Source organism: Pteropus medius, unplaced genomic scaffold (assembly GCF_902729225.1).
Source record: "Pteropus medius unplaced genomic scaffold, Ma_sr-lr_union100, whole genome shotgun sequence".
Classification (NCBI taxonomy): domain Eukaryota; kingdom Metazoa; phylum Chordata; class Mammalia; order Chiroptera; family Pteropodidae; genus Pteropus; species Pteropus medius.
In genome coordinates, this window is record NW_024351731.1 from 2,474,639 (window position 1) to 2,489,538 (window position 14,900).

The following is a 14,900-nucleotide window of genomic DNA, read 5'->3' on the forward strand; positions in this document are numbered from 1 at the left end:
AAGTCACTGCACCGTGGCGCTGCGGGGCTGCCTGCCGCTCTCATCCATCATGCCTGCGGGAGCTTCCTCGCGACGCCCCCGCCCCACACTTCATTTTGTGACTCAGCTGCCTCACCTCAGGGCTGTCTCTGGCTAACGTTGATTCAGCATTTGGGGCTGTGTGGGCAGGTGTCCTCTCTCCCCACTGCCCCGTGCTCAGGCCCAAAGCCACACGCTTGGCCGAAAGTGATGACAACTCTGTCGGTCCAAGGCGAGGCCCTAATGCAGCATGCGGGCTGCGTCCCTCCTCCCTGGCATCACGCGAACCCGCAGACCGGCCGTGAGAAGGCGACTGTAGGTGACGCGCACACAGTTCTTCTCTGTGGGATGAGATGAAGGAGACTTCGAGAGTGGAGAAGAGTGAGCGGTGTGATCAATCTCTCCCACAAGCAGTGAGGACCGCAGGGCTGGGACTCAAGGAGGAGTCACACTGCACCCCAGGTTCCTCTGTCCCTCTTCCCGCTCGGCCATCTTCCTGACGCGCCTCCGAGCTGTGATGCTGTCACTGCCCAGAACTGTTTATACTCTCCGGTTCCATTGAATCAAATCTTGGAAACACGTACAGTACGGCTCTCCTAACCCTGCTCCATGTAAGCGGTGTCTAGTTCGGCAGCAGCGCCCACCCCCGTGAAACCCCCTGGACGGAAGCCGTCAGCAGGACGAGCTCTCGGATGCTTTACTACTCCCAGCCGGGCCGCCGTGTGCTGAGAGGCCCTGTATTTGTCTGAAAACTGCTTTACGAACCAAGACATATTCAGGCAGGAAGAGATAACGTTTCCAAGAAAACAACGATGAAAAACTTGGCACCTTGCAGACTTTTTTAAAAAATTGCTAGAAAATTACATGTGGTCATTTTAACTAGAAAACACTGGGGACAGGGTCATCAAAACCTAGACGACGTCTGCATTGAGACTGTAGCTCAAGTATCTGAAATTGTCTCCTCTCTAAAGAAAGAGAAACTGGAAAGAGCAGAAGACGCTTTACACTCGTCGCTTATGCAGGGAAGATGGAGGAACTCCAGCAGAAACGCTTCAAAGCAGCAGCCTTGGTGCGTATCACAGTTGGTGAATACAGACATCGTTTACATTACTATGTATATTCATATATTTTTTAAAATTTGAAATCAAAGGTTTAAGCTATGCATGCGTATTTTTAATTACTGCCCACTTTAATTTTTTCCCTTTGACTAATGAACCCGTTTCCAGTCGTTTGTGTCAGAGGGCGCTGGGCCTTCCCCTCATGCGTGGCCTTAACCTCAGAGAGTCCGTAAAGCAGCTGCTAAGAACCAGGGCCTTGGGGTGTGAGGAGAGCAGGCCCTCTGAACCCGCGGAGTCTCGGTCGCCTCACCTGTAAGTAGGTCTGACGCATGTCTCTGAAGGGGAACTGAGAGGATTAGATCATTTTTGCAACGTGCTTAGCACATTTCCCAGCATTTCCTGAGCATTTAACAAACGTCGATGATCACGAAAATGACCTCGATGAATGAGTAAGCGGGGACTCATTGCCAGGCACTGTCGCAGATGCTGAGGCCACTAGACACGTAAGCCCAGCGCCTGCCGCCCAAAGCCCACAGTCCGCTAGGAAGAACAGATGTGGCAGAGGTCTCCAGAGTCTGCCCAGGCAACGACCATCCACTGGGAAGCTATCACGCATCAATCACCTACTATTGCTATGGTGATAAAATTACTATAAAGATCAAAACAGACACAGTCTCTGCCATCGCAGAGGCTGAGGTCAAGGGGAGGAGACAGATATTTAATAATTAGAATCCACAGAGCGCATCACAGAGGACGATTCTGTCCACTGGGGGTGCGCAAGTCCTGCCTGGCTTCCCTGGGCAGTGAACTCAGAGTGGGGACTTAGAGTTTGCTGGAACATTAACCAAAGGGGTGGGAGGAGGCCCGGCCCTCCGGACGGGGGGCACCGCCATGGGAGGATGCAGGGAGCCTGCCCCGGGAGGCACAGGGGAGGAAGGCCCAAGCTGGCCTGGGTCTGGGGAACTGGTGTGACCCAGGAGGGCTTCACAGAGGACGTACCGTTGGGATGAACTGCGAAGAATTAGTAGGTGTTCTCCAAATAAACAAGGTAAGTAGAGCTGTCCAGGAAAGGGGGCCGTGTGTACAAACGCCGGAGCCGCGGCTGGTGACAGTGACGAGGAGAAAAGGCCTGGAACGGGGCTGCAGCGGCCAGGGCTGTGAGCTCCGCCGAGTGTCAGGGGAGGGTTCGGGCTGCTGTCAGAAAGACCACTCTGGTAAGGGTCATGGGACAGACAGGCGAGGAGGGGATTGTGCGAGAAGACAGTGCCACTGTCCAGGGATGGAAAATTAGGGCCCGGCCTGGAGTGTCTAGGGAAAAAGAGGCAGGACCCCAATGGATAGGGCAGCACTTAGCCTGGCCCTCAGATGGGATCATAAAAGCTGACTGTGAAAAAAAGCAAACACATTTGTCTACCACTACAGAAGTAAAAAAAAAAATCATAAGCGAAAGAAGATCGCAGAGTACCTGGAGTGGAACAAATGGATTGTGAGCTGCACCTCCAACGGTGCACATGTTGGCAGATGGCATTTGGAAGGTGGCATTCAGAGTGTGGACAACAGCCCCAGGTGGAAACTGCCTCCCAAGGACTGTTTCTTCTACCCCGTGCGGCTTCTGGTTTATCTCCTTTAGATCTCTTCTCGCCCCTTTCCCGTGACCTCTGCCAAGATTATTTTGAACTCTGCGATATACAGTTAATCCGGGTGTTAGCTCAAGTGCATGGTGGCTTAATATTTTCCAGATCCCAGGCAATAAACTTCTGAAAGTTCTTCCTAGCCTCCACGAAAAAAAAAAAAAAAATCTGGCAAAATTAGTGAAAGAGAGATTTGAGAACTGTTTTTCTTTTTGTTTACATCCCTAAATAAACCAGGAAATGCCCAAATGACAGTTCTGTGTTTCTTTAGATCAGTGATTTGCAAAAGGGCAGGTTTTGTCCCCCAAGGGACATTTGGCAGCGTCTAGAGACATTTTTTGGGGGGGTTATCAAAACTTGAGGGGTCGGTGCTACTGGCATTAAGTGGGCAGAGGCCAGGAGGGCTGTCAAACATCCTACAACACACAGATCTTCCCTTCGACAGAGAATTATCCAGCCAAAGAATTATCGATCGTGCTCAGGTTACGAAACCCTGTTTTGGACCATGAAAGAGTTTTTGAGACTGTTCGTTTCAAATTTCTAATTTTGCAGATGCGACGTGTGAAGTCCAAGATGTGAAGTGATCTGTACATGATTAGTTGGTCAACGGCGAATGGGCCGGAACCCGGACCTCCAAGGCCGTGTCCCCCTCCCTCGAGGCACCAGACGCCTGCACGTTCTAAACCAAAAGGCCCATGCATTTTGAGGCATCGGTCCTTAATCTCAACACCAAGGGAGAAGCTATTTTATCAACGCCAATCACACGGGTGGGAGTGTGGTTTGATCCCAGGCTTCCCACGATTCAAGAAGGGAAGGGAGTCTACGGTCCTGTCGCCCTGAACACGCCTGATCGCCTCTGTCTCGGAAGCTAAGCAGGGTCAGGCCTGGTTAGTACTTGGATGGGAGACCACCTAGGAAGACCAGGTGCTGTAGGCGTAAAAAATAAAGAAAGGAAAGAAAAGGAAGGGAAGGAGGGGCTGCCCCTCGCTTAGTCTGAGGGAGACACGCTGGAACCCCAAATGATGCTGAGCAGGGGAATTGGTGTGCAGTGACCAATCCGTGATGCTGCCAAGTCTAATTATGATGAAAGGATAAGTAATTCAGTTCTGTTTTCCTTCAGGAGACAAAAGGTTTGACCAAGGCACGAATGTTTTACAGAGGACTGAACAAATGTCAACGGTGGGAGGAGAAGACGAGCATGCAGAAGCGAAGGGTCTGCAGCAACCAAACCCCTCCCTTCTCTGCAGAATGTGACAAAAGTCCTCCTGTGCTTGCAGGGGGGTGAGGGTTGCTGGGAGGGGATTGGGAATGGGAGTCAGAGGTCACCCCCCTCAGTTCTGTCCCTTGCCGACCATGTCACTTTGGGCAAGGCATTTTAGTTCTTGAGGCTCAGTCTTCCCAGCTATCACATGACAGAACCAGAGTCACAGAGCCAGGAGAGTGAGCCGGGGGGAAGCAGCTATCACCAGACTTCCGACACTATTCAATAATCACCTGGTGCTTCTGAGACTTGCCTGATGATAAGTGCTCTTGGATAACAGATTGGTGAAAACAGAAGTCACTTGTGCCCTGGGATTGGTTTTTGTGCTCCTAAGATGAGACAAGACTAATAAAAATGGTCTGCATCTCTGGAATCAGCAAATATTAAGAAGATCAAATAAAATTTCCAGAGTCATTGAAATGCCACGCTTATGCGGTGAATTGATGCTGAATCCTTTGAAATCCTTCAGCCTGAGGCTGGCGGGCTGCTCAATTATGAGTTGCTTTAGAACTATCCCCACATTACAGTGAGGAAGAGGCCATCCTCAGTGCAGCCTCTGGGGAAAAAAACAGCAGAACGTGTTGTCAGGACAGTTTGAACGGTGATCTCAGATACAAAAGTCTCATCGAATGAGGCCAAATTGAGCTTCCAGGCGTTTTTCCTGTTCGCATTTTGCTGTTTTCAATTGCAGATATAATATGAACAATTCAAATCCTTTCTTGCAGCAACTGGCAAATGCTTGGCCTCCAAGAAGCGGGGAGACCCTGACTTGAGAGACCCTGCAGGGAGGGGGTGGCCTGCGTGATCTCCACGCTCTCATTTAGCGCCAGTGTTTCATGATTAATCAGGGGACGATGTAAATTCTGATTTCGCCAGTACTAATTTAGGAATTATAAAACCGTAGCATGCAAAAGCCTGTAGAGACATGTCTTCTCAAAGAGCCAGGATTACACTTAGTTTCTCTTAATTAAAAAAAATTCTTGCTTAATTTTGGCTTTTTTTTCCCAAGAAAACATGAAAAAATGCATTGTTTCTTTTTTTTTCTTTTTTTTTCTCTCACTCCTTTTTACATCCAATAAACACCCACAGAGCATCTGCCATGTGGCAGCACAATTCCGCCACAGTAAGTTGAAGTCGGCAATTTCCTGCATGGTCCAGGATTTCCAAACTTTAAACGTTAACACGAAAACAGTCGCAGACTGGTAATGTTCCTGAGGCACATGGCGAACGTGTCCTCAAATCTACTCTGGAAACGGGCACCGACCCAGTTCTCCCAGAATTCGGAGACGGAATCAGAGCAAATGAGCTCAAATTAAAAATTGTAAAACACACAAGGATACAGGCACCGGGCATGAGAGCGGCAGAGATAGGAAGCAAAGAAACAAGCCAGATATTTAGACTCCCCAGACCTTCCTGTAATATTGTTGACGTGGATTAAAAATAAATACATTTAAAATCTTTAAATCATGAACGACGAAACGAGTGGGACAGAATGAAAAAGAGGGTCATTGCAATTAGTCACAATGGACAAGTTAGACCCCCCAAGGTTCACCGCCGGAGAAAGAACTGGGGAAACTGAGAGAACTATAGACGTTTACCCAGCATGCAACACAGAAAAATAACATGCGGAAAATACAAAAGACCGGTCAGGAGACGGAGAAACTAGTAGAAGCAAATCCAACACATGTCTAACGGGAGTCTGCGAGGGGGCAGGGTGAACGGGATTAACGAGAACGGGGCGGGACCATGTTCCTGGCTATGGAATTCCCAAGGTGACGGAAGCCACAAACGCATCATTCAGGAAGCGTATCAACCCCCAAGCAGAGATCATTAACTTGATTTGCTGTATGCCACAGACATATGTAGAGCCTGACACCAAGGGTACATGGACAAAAAAAAAAATGACTATGGCCCAAGAATCAGTAAGTAGCACACAGGCCATTTTGTTTCATCTCAATACAATGAAATGAGAAATCAATAACCAAAGTATAATTTAGTGATTGAAATTCTGGGAACATGAGTATTATTAATGTTTCTGCATTAAGGTTCTCACTGTGGGCACATAAGCGTCTACAGTTTAGGACGTACTGCTGTCACTCAGGTTCACCGAGTCGGGCCTTGCTATTTGGTTATTGGGGGAGTGGGGATTAAAGAGTTTCTTTCTTTCTTCCAAGAAAACTCCCTCTCACTGCTGTATTGGTTAAGAAAATATGCATATAGGAACCAAGGTACATATATGTGAATGTATATAAAAGCACCGCCGCCTCCCGCTGCGTTACCTTGGGTGAGTTCATTAAATTCTCTGTGCCGAGTTTCCTCATTTGTAAATAGGGGTAACGACGATGCCTATTAAAAGGATTAAATTAAATAATACCTATAAAAAACTCAGAAGAGTGTTGGTCACTAGTTAAAAGATATTGACTGTTATTTTATTATTTTAAAGTGACATCGATTCTGCCTTTCTTGCAGTCAGAGATTCAGGTGCGAATGACCTGCAGCATCGGGAGGAGGAGGGGCTGGGGTAAAGAGGGGAAAAGGCTACGGGACACAGGTGGTGCGTATTCTCTGAGATAAAACAGTGGAAAATCTGAGGGAGGTGACTTTTCAAAGGCGTGCAGAGGACCTGCCTAGACAAAGCTCCACGCTGGGATGCATGATGGCCACTGGGATAAGGTGACATTCCCTCCATTTTTCTCTCTCACTGAGTCCTTTCACAGAAACGGAGTCTGCATATAATTTGTAGGCTGGCTTCAAGGGATGGCTTCTGCAGCTTATGAGTTTTAAGTCACAGAGTGCAGAAGTGTGAAGATGCGGCCAGGTGACTAGATGAAAGGATTAACTTCCAAGAATAGCAAGAATTGAGAAGAAATGAGGAGAAAGGCACAGGGGAAATAAAACTTCACAGCATTACATCGTGGAGGGAGGTCCGTGACGGGGAGTGACAGACAACAAGAAAGAATGTGTTCACGATGCGTGCAATTTCAAACTTGCTGGCAAGTTAAAATAATTACGATTCACCATATACTTGCGAGTCGATTTAAAAATCTAAAACGATACCTCCTTAGGACATGAAAGATTAAAGAAAAAACATGGCAACAACAAAAAAAATTTTTTCCAAATGGTAGTTTCGTCTATAAAATGGAATTCAAAATCTATTCGGCTGGGTCATTTTGAGGAATGCACGAGATGACACGTGAAATGTGTCTGGAATAGATAAATTCTCAGTAAAATTTAGTCATGGCAGTTAATCACGATCCTGCCATCTACTCTTAATAACACGTGGTTAATCTCCTCACAGACTTGTCCCCATACCTTGCTTTTTTTACATGGAGTTGTGATCATACAGTGTGCATAAAGGTAGACGACATTTTTTTCTTTTAATGTTAAAAGTCATGTCGTACTTTTGTTTTTAAAAATACCCCAAAGCCCTCCTTTAAACTCTATCCTCCAATTTTCAGCTTCTCCTTCGTAATTCCCCTCTGGGCTGCCTGCCTTTTTTGCCTGAATAGGACAACGCTCCTTTGAAAGAAACGGTCCTCATTTCTGTCGTAACACGCTGTCCTCAGGAGTAGACAGAGTCCGTCTAGGGAGTCAGTTGGTTCTGTCCCTAAGACTCTTCTGCATTTTCGTGAAAGATTTATTCCGTCATGTCCTACTGACCCCTTGTGTCTCTCCCTACTGTTTCCATGTCCCTATTTTTCTGAGCAGAGTGCTCAGACATAATTTACGCACAACTGGCCAGCGTCGTTCATGTCTCAACGAAAAGAATGACAGTCATTTATAACAGACAATTCACTGTATTCTCATGCAGCAATGTACATGGTCATTATCACACTGGATATCCAAAAAGCTATATGAGTGCCATCGAAAATGATAATATGTACATTTTAAGAATAAGAATAAGAATAAGAATAAGAAAGTTTAAAATCCAGATCTGAAACTCAGGAAGGGACATAACCCACAGCTGTCACGTTAGCTCAAGTGTTTCAACCCTCATCTAGTTCTCATTTAACCCAAATCAGAGACCCACTGAGCTACGAGAGACTCAAAAATCATGTGGGCCAAAGGTTTAGATTTATATAGGAGAATGTGAGGCCTAATGAATTTCCGAAAAATTATAATTAGCATTTATAGAAGACTTTGTATTTTGTGCTACGTTTGCATTTAAAGCTCATTTCACCCCCTCTAGGAACTGAGGACTGACTTCCTCCAACGTGAAGACACAGAGTCAGGTTTTCCTGGGGGAACCGCACGGCGCCTCCTGAGCTGGTTCTGGAGCCGGCAGAACGGCCCTGGAGTCCGGGCTCAGCTGCCCGTCAACCACGTGGTCCTGAAAAAGCCCCCGGCGTCTCCTAAACCTCAGTTTATCCCATCTTCAAAATGGGACTTCGCGCCGCAACGAAGTCACAGAACTGTTGTGGAGAGTAAGATGACATGTGACCGGAAAAAGAAATCAGTACGGAACACAGAATATATCCCCCAAACAGGCTTCGCAGGACAGGGTCTTGTGCATTTCTGGAAATGCTTACGCACAGTCCTGTGTGAATAATCCCAGGTGACTCTGGCTGAGCGGTCGCTTCCCACCCTTACTCACTCCACCACAGTACATTTTCCCAACTACCGTCAACATCGACAACACAACGACTTGGCAGAAGGCATTCTGTGGAGCTTTCTCACGAAGACTTGAACTAATGCTGTATTAATTTTTCCCTTTCTCAGCTAAAGGCCACAGACGCCCAGCTATATCCTCTGACCCTCCAACTGTCCCCCACCCCTTGCCCTTCTATCCTGCAAGTTGCCCATTTTCAAAGCAGAGATCATGAAATTAATTCTCTCATCGCAAAATTAATTTCACCATGAAATTAACTTTTTCTCTTTGGAAACATGTGACATTTTTTAACATATTTCCCATGACTGTGAGTAGAGTCCAGTATAAGAGAACATTATATTCCTGGAAAATCCCTCCGTGACCAGTGACGTCCAATTTTCTATGAATTTTATAAATTATTGATACAGAATCTATCAAATTATATTTCATATTTCCACCCGGACCCTTCTTCTGATAGCAAAATCAGTTCATCCAAAAGGCCTTGAACCTCTCAAACTAGACATTCCACCAGGACTTGAGACTTAGATGCCCCATATATATCACTGTATCACATATAATGCACATAAATATTTTTGCATTATATGTAATGCTTCTTATATTCCCAATCTGTTATTTTCCTTACCACGGCCTGAGCCAGTCACCAGGGGACCAGCCTTCCACTCTTTCTTCCCGCCCATCCACGTCACAAATCTATTCCTTCCACTGCTCCTGCTCTAGTTAAGATGTGTGTGTGTCACATTCTTGTGTCACTGCAAGAGCCACCTGGGAAGTTCATCTCTGCTCAGGCCAATTGTCATCTGCCCTCCTCACTAAAGCCAGAGCTAAGTTTCTGCAACTTAAATCTGTCAACAGCCTTTAGCAAAAGCACAATTCCTTAGTGGTGCATACAAGGTTTTCTAAATCCCTGGCATTATTTTTTTAATTCTTGTGTCACGTCCTCTAGTCACATAAAGTAGATTTTAGCTGATCGGCAGCCAGCTCAGGGTAAAATCCTGCCAAGGCTGTAGGGCTGGTCCTATGATTTAAAATGCTAACTATGCATTAAACATTATTGCTGTGCTATTAGCTAACAAAATAATTTTGCATTGCTGATCAGTTTTCAGCAGAAGAACCTAGAAAAATATCAAACAGATGGAGGTAGTCAGAAAAAAAATTAAGATACAAATGTAAATCAATGAAAGCATTGACAAAGAAAATCAATAAAATCAAAAGCTAGTTATTTGAAAGATCAATACATTTGATAAGACTTTATTGTCAGACTTATCAGGAAAATATGCAAAAGACACATCAAGATCAGGAATGAAAAAGTGGGTATCACCTTAGATTATAGAAAATATCTATAATTATAGAAAGAAAATTATAGAAAGAAAATATTATGAAAAACACAACAACGAATATAACAAATTAGTCAAAATGAATAAATCCCTTGAAAGATGAAAGCTACCAAAAACTTACCAAAAAAATAGAAAATATGATAAGGAAACTACAGGCCATAGATGCAAAAATAATTTTTAAAAAACTAACAAATAGATGCTCACGGTATATAAAATGGATAATGCCTTATGACCAAGTAGAGTTTACTCCGAGAATGCAAGGCTAGCTCAACCTTTGAATATCAATCACTAAAACTTACCATATCAACAGACTAATAAGAAAAGACATGATCATTCAATAGATGTGAAAAAAAAGCCTTCGATGTAATTCGACATCATTCTTGATTTTTAAAAAAATCTCTCTGCAAAGTAAGAATATAAGAATTCCTCTATGTGATAAATGACATAAACAAACAAACAAACAAACAAACTAGAATTAAAATCACACCTAAAGGTGAAAGATTGAATCTCTTCAATCTAAGAACAAGAATCTTATTAAAAATCACAGTAGAGGTCTTAGCCAGTGTCATGAGGCAAAAAATGAAAGAAGAGGCATAGAGATTGGAAAGGAAGAAATAAAACTCTCTCTTCATACACAACATGGTTTTTTTATGAAACTGCAAAGAATTCATGCAATCCCAGAGAATCTGTAAAATAACTTCATATGCCTATTTCGCCCCACACACACAGTCAAGAAAGACTACAAACTAAGCTCATCAAAAGATTCCTTTAATTTCTATGCTGCTAATTAATCCACACGGCTCCCTTCCAGTGCCCCATCCGCACCTAGCTTGGGACACTACGGTCACTAGCCCAATGACTCAGTTTTCTGGGGATTTCGCAATTGGCTACTGTCACCATTTTCCATTGGCGTCCACCTCTTAGCCAAGCTCTTGAGATCACTCTATTTTCAATCTCGCCTTGCTTTTTCAAAAAGCATCGTTTCCCAAAATCCTACTCCGGACATCACCTGCCGTGAGAATTATGCACTTTCTGCCTTAATTAGGCTTCCTCCAGAAGCCAACACTGAGACAAGAAGTTGAGGGCAAGTAGGTTACCTGGGAGGGGACCCTGGGAACCACTGGTAGAGAGGCGAGACAGGGAGGAAAGGAACGCAGAGGGTTTATCCTCCAGGGATTATCGCTGTGGGGAATCTCAGCTAAAAGCGCCTTGGAGTTGTCTCACCAAATAGCAAGGGAGCTTGGGTACCAATCCACCGACTGCCATCAGTCTCTAGCTGACAGGTGCAGAAGGGGATGTTAACTTCCTGGCATGTGCGGCTTGCCGGGCAGGAGCAAAGCAGGCTGTGGCAGCCAAAGAACTCTCTTGGCATGGAAACTGGTTCCGCCGGGTAGAAGTTGGACCAGTGAGCAGTGACGTGGCAAGGACAGGGGCTATGGCAGGGCATCTACAGCACCCATACTGACCCCGTCAGATTCTCACTGATTTCCAGCGCAAGATCTTAACTATAGCCTATTTTATTAGCAAAGCCTACAAAAATGGTTTCATGTTGATAAAAATACACGGAAAAATACTCGACTGTGTCAGGCACAATATTTCTGGCTGGGAGACCAGAGATGCCCTTCACTACCAAGTGCCACGGGGCATGTGAGAACAGGGTGAGATAATGCCAGGACCCGCCAGCTTCGCGACACAATCGATGCCATTTTTATGTTACTTCTATTTCACAAGCCGATGCTTTTGCTCTGTATGTGCTGTAAGGCAGACTTTGCCCAAGCTTCTCTGGATCACATTGCTTTCCTTTGCTTTCTATGATATTTTTTCTCTGTCTTGTATCTACAGAAAAAAGCATTTTGCCAGAGGTAGAGTTAAGTTTAGAGACTCCTGTGGTTAGAAAATTTGAACTCTTCTTGTAAAGGGTCAAGCAAGCCTCGCCCTTCTCTACCTCTGCGTCTTCAGGAAGCAGGTTTCACATATTTTGTAGCTTTTCACTGAAATCTAGCCAAGCGGGGTCAAGGGCCAAATATCTTTGTCCTTTGTTCTGCTCTGAAAAATAATGAACTCCAGACTCCCCCATCCACTGACAGATGCATCATATATTGTGGTGGCAACAGCCATGAATGTGTCACAGACACCATTTTGGCAATATTTATAACCAGAGATGGGCCAGATACGTCAGACGAAAAATATTTCACAGGAGGCGATCACAGCAGCCTGAGACGAGAAGAGCTTTAGCGCCACTTTGATGGTGCGGTGGCGAGGGGCTCCATGCTCTTCCTCGCCGCCCGCGCCCTAGGAGCGACCTTGGCGGAGCGCACCTGTGAGCCGGTCTCCACGGCAGCACCGCGGAGCATGGGTGTGTGGGGAGGACCGAGGGTCATCCTGGGAGCCAGTGAACCAGGGCGAAAATTTCAGACTTAGATTCCAAGATCTCACTAAAAAAAAAAGCAAGCTGTTAATTCTGACGATGGGAAATTGAGCATACGTCTGGCAGACAACATCACAGGGCCAGCTGGTGAAGATGGTGGCTGTAGCCCCAAAAAGCTTCGATCGTATTTTCTGCCTATTTTCCCATGTCTGGCTTGGCTGCATTTATAACTGCCCTTTGTCAAACGCTGTGTATCAGGACCATGCTCAGTGCTTTGCTTGGATCAGAGGGTGGAATCCTCACCAGGCTACCGGTCGGGTATTATTATCGTGCCCATTTTACAGATGAGGAAACAGAACTGCAGTTTAGATTAAAATCCTCCCCAAAGCTGCCCGGTTAGGAGCCGGGCAGGCGAGGAGCCGAGGCCAGGCTCTGCACCGGGAATCGTACCACGTGCTTCCTGCACGAGGCCGGGAGGGAGGGAAGAGGGACGGAAACGGAAGGAGGCTGTGATGGGCGACGGGCCCCTCCGAAAGGGGCCCCCGCACCTGGGGTGGATAGTTCAGTTCAGAGAACAGGAAGGAAGGAAGGAAGGAAGGACGGGAGCAGCGGATGAGAGAGACGGCTCTGCGGCAGCGGGAGGGAGGGGTGAGGGCTGACCCCGCAGGTCGAGCTGTGGGGACGGGGCGTGGAGAGAAAGGTCCTGTGATGGCTGGGCGAGCCCACCCCTCTCCGAGCTGGTGCCACTGCCCACCCCTCCGGTGGCAGTCAGCTGTACCGAATCCTCCCAGAAGGCTTCCCAGCTCGGGGTGCTGCCTTCGCCCTGGGCACGCCTGGCTCTGTGGCCCTGTGGCGCAGCTGTGACGGCAGCGCCCAGCCACGGTCGACGGCATGGGCCCCTCACCCCACGCTCCGCCTGGGCTGAGCGGATTCTCTTCACTTCGGGGTTCTTTATGGCCCCACTTAAACATGAGGTGAGTGACGGGATGGACAAACCTATCAAAGACGGCGACCATTCATTGTGTGCTTTCTGGGTACCAGGCGCCTGTCCAGACCCTACCTTGCTTGTTTACTCCTCGCAGCAGATCCGGAAGGGAGGTATGATAGCCCCCTGCTGCCATTGAGGAAACCGAGGCACAGGAAGGCTGAACAGCGCCCCTCCCCCATGCAGAGAGACGCTGGTCGCCTTGAACCAGCGTCCTCGGCCCGTGAGGCCTGCCGCACTGCCTGGGGGACATATGCCACACGCCACGCCACGCCGCGCGCCGGCCTGGCCCCCGCACGCCACGATCAAGCAACACATCCTCCACCGTCCGTTCACGCCGACTCGGAACTTCGTGATTTCTGCTCTGGACGAGATCGGTGCTGGATCCGGAGATATGAAGATGAGAAAAATGCGGCTTCCGTTCCTTTCTCTTCTCTCTCTTCCCCGGGCACCGGGAACTCAGTGTTTGAAGGGTGGGCGAGAAAGAGGAGCCCGGGAGGATTAGAAGAGAGTGGACAAAGACAAGAATCGTGGCTATGGCTCATTCCAGAAAGTGACTTTCCTACTGGCGGCAGAGAGGAACAAAAATGACTCGGGAAAATGTAAGTTTAGCTTATGACGCCAAAAGGCCCTACGAAAGCATTTAACGTTTTTAAATGGTGTTGAACGATGTCCATGTTAGGGTCCCCCCTCTCCCCAAGTTTCTTTATAACCCTCAGCTCTCACTTTGCAAAACGCAGCTGACAAAGCGTTAGGCTCCCGGCTGTCGCTCAGGGCCTGGAATCAGAATCCTGGTGTGAATCCGAAACCCGCAAGAATTGCACGTGACAGCCTCCCTGTCAATTTGAGGTTTATTTGCCCGAAGGCCTATGACAGCTATAGCTACCTCAACCGGAGTCTGCGATTTTATGAAGGAGTTTTGGTGCGAAATACTATTTTAAGCACCGCTTATGCTTCGCTCAGACTGTTTTTATGGGGAAAGTTATGATTCTTGGTAATGGCTGGAGTTTACTTCAAACGCGTCCTCCTCCGATTTTACTGCGGCTTCTCTGCCTTTCTGAATAACCCCACCGGGGTCGCTGCTGCGTGGCGTCGTCGCCCGGTCTCTAGGTTGACATTATGTACAAGCTAATGACAGAGCAATAAATATTTTAGTAAACAGTCGTGGGGTGACATTTGCTGAGCCAAAGTTACAGGCAGCTAGCTGGAGAGTGTTTTGGTGTGAAATTGCGTTCCCCATTCTTCCCATTACGATGACCTACGATGTAGATAAAAATGCTTCTGTGACCCTCCCACCCCCCAAACGTGCTGCCATCTCGGGAAGATCAGTAGACCTTCCCGTGGAGACGACTTCATGTGCACTCTGCCCTGTCGGTCCTCTGGCGAGCCTGAATTCGGGGGAGCCGGCACGTACTCTGCATGGGTGCACTTCTGCCTTTCTTGGGTTCACTGCGCCACATTTACTGACACCTGCTATTCTGCGACTCTGCTGGTTGATGCTGAAATGGACCAAAGCCACACCTCTCTTACCGGAGCTGGCACAGGACAAGAGCTTAGGGAGGGTCTGGGAAAGGTGGAAGGAAGGCGGCGTAGGAAACGAAGATGAACTATTTTTTTGACTCTTTACATCAGGGGA

General features: G+C 47.1%; 1 pseudogene; it reads left to right on the forward strand.

Annotated features, from left to right (window-relative positions):
• The first annotated feature begins 3,525 nt into the window (after positions 1-3,525).
• LOC120588908 (uncharacterized) lies at positions 3,526-3,643 on the forward strand (annotated as a pseudogene).
• Positions 3,644-14,900: the final 11,257 nt, after the last annotated feature.